Source organism: Budorcas taxicolor, chromosome 14 (assembly GCF_023091745.1).
Source record: "Budorcas taxicolor isolate Tak-1 chromosome 14, Takin1.1, whole genome shotgun sequence".
NCBI lineage: Eukaryota > Metazoa > Chordata > Mammalia > Artiodactyla > Bovidae > Budorcas > Budorcas taxicolor.
In genome coordinates this window covers 34840373-34843199 of record NC_068923.1, presented here as the reverse complement: position 1 = coordinate 34843199, position 2827 = coordinate 34840373, and positions in this window count along the sequence as shown.

Below are 2827 nucleotides of genomic sequence, written 5' to 3'. Positions count from 1 at the left end.
TATTATAGATTATCTGTGTGGTGTATATACAGTGTGTATACTGTGTATATATTGTAGATTATCTGTGTGGTGTATATACAGTGTGTATACTGTATACATATTGTAGATTATCTGTGTGGTGTATATACAGTGTGTATACTGTGTATATATTGTAGATTATCTGTGTGGTGTATATACAGTGTGTATACTGTATACATATTGTAGATTATCTGTGTGTTGTATATATAGTGTGTATACTGTATACAGGAGAAGGCAATGGCACCCCACTCCAGTACTCTTGCCTGGAAAATCCCATGGACGGAGGAGCCTGGTAGGCTGCAGTCCAAGGGGTCGCTGAGAGTTGGACATGACTCAGTGAGTTCACTTTCACTTTTCACTTTCATGCATTGGAGAAGGAAATGGCAACCCACTCAAGTGTTCTTGCCTGGAGAATCCCAGGGATGGTGGAGCCTGGTGGACTGCAGTCCATGGGGTCGCACAGAGTCGGACACGACTGCAGTGGCTTAGCAGTAGCAGCAGTAGCATACTGTATACATATTGTAGATTATCTGTGTGGTATATATACACTGTGTATACTGTGTACATATTGGAATAGACTCTGATGCTGGGAAGGATTGGGGGCAGGAGGAGAAGGGGATGACAGAGGATGAGATGGCTGGATGGCATCACTGACTCGATGGACATGAATCTGAGTGAACTCCGGGAGTTGGTAATGGACAGGGAGGCCTGGCGTGCTGTGATTCATGGGGTCGCAAAGAGTCAGACACGACTGAGTGACTGAACTGAACTGATACTGTATACATATTGTAGATTATCTGTGTGGTGTGTATACCGTGTGTATACTGTGTATATATAGTAGATTATCTGTGTATATATATATCTGTGTATATATTGTGGATTATCTGTGTGGTGTGTATACAGTGTGTATACTGTGTATATATAGTAGATTGTGTGGTGTGTATACAGTGTGTATACTGTGTATATATAGTAGATTGTGTGGTGTGTATACCGTGTATATATCTGTGTATATATAGTAGATTGTGTGGTGTGTATACAGTGTGTATACTGCATATATATTGGAGATTATCTGTGTTTTATATGCCACACTTACCCGATGAGCAAGGACCATGATGACACCATTTTACAGATGGAGTCACTGAGGCATTGACAATCTAGAGTTGCACAGAGGGGAGTGGAGACCAGGGGTTTCCAGTCCAGGCAGGTTAAGAAGAGGCTCGATAGGAGAGCTCAGTGAGAGCTCAGGAGGGGAGCCCTGTGGAGGAGCGGCAGGGGCTGGCCCAGCAGACAGACTGAGAGCTGTCCTCTCAGGTCCCCTGACAGGGAAGACAGACATCTACAGCGAAACAGCTGCTTAATGATGGAAGGAAGAAGTCACCCAGCGCAGCTAGGCCACCCCTGGGGAGTCATCTGGGCCGGTGCAGGGCCAGGAGGAGCGTTCACAGTTCAGGGAGGCCTCTCCGGTGGACAGGAAGGGGGCAAAGAGGGGCCGGGCGGTGGCAGAGCAGGAGTGGAGCGCTGATGGAAGAGGGAGGGGGTTTCAGGAGATGGGGGTGCCCGGTGGCCCGGCTGCCCGCTCCGGGTTGCTGAGGCCCCACAGGGCGCGCACCAGCTGGACGCACTCCGCGGGTGATGAAGGCTCAGCGCGGCCTCCACAGCATCTTTGCGCTCCCGAAGCTCCTGCCCTCGGCTGGGTTGGACCCGCTGCAGCTTCAGGCCCAGATCCGAGCGGACAGCAAACGGGTGTGTGTGGAGAAGGCGGCCAGGACGCGCAGGCAGCCCCGGGCCGGGGACGCGAGCATCTGCTCTTCTTGCCGGGCTCCCCCGGCACCTCCCCGGCCCCGCGGTTCTAATCCCAGCGTCGTTGGGCCGCGTTTGCCTCCTGCTGAACAGTCTGAAAGTGAGGAGCTGTTGTCTGCGCAACCTTCCCCCGCTCACTCCTCACAGGCCACTTGGCTTCGTAGAGTCATTTTCCGAAATGTGGATAATGTCCTACGACTGCTCGTCCCATCTTGCTGCTCACTCCCGGAGGCCTGGCCCCTTCGCCGGCCTGGGACTCAGGCGCACGCCAGGAGAGGCCAGGATGAGGCCGCGCGTTCTCCTCCCGCCTCCCTGGACCATGTCTCCATCCATCCTTCCGTGCCGGACTGAAGGCGCCTCTCCTGGAATAATTTGGACCATCTTTTCAGTATCAGTGGGCCAGCACGACATCCCTACTAGACACACACAGGGACGTGTTACAACACACACACACACACACACACACACACACACACTGCAGTTCAAAATAAATCTTCCGAAGGTACATTTTCCTGAAACTTTGTATGTGAGAGCTTATTAGTGTGTATTTTTTTAAAATAAATGCCAAGCTAAAATTCATGATAAAAATCAATCTCACTGAAGAGATGGAGAGTTAATTCATTCAACGTGAAGCTTCAAGGTCAAGTGAGTGAAGACTACCCGGGGTACAGGTTTGCTTTGGAATTCCGTAGAAGCATTGACAGGTGTACACTTGATCTTTCGAATTTGAGAACGATCAGCAAAGAGAAATGGAGTGTTTTCGAAATGGAAATATTTAAATGAAAGTTTAAAAAAATTGCAGCTTTATATCCTGCTCTTAGAACATATAATTCTTTTGAAGATATTCATCATGTTTAATTGCCTGCAGATATACATTTTCTTTTTTTTTTTTGCCTTCAACAGTAATATTAATAACAGTTTTACAAAAATTATCCTAGGTTACCATCCTTGCTTCTTTGACTTAATAACATTTTTGGAATGTTTTCATGTTGCATCAGATGTCTAAGGA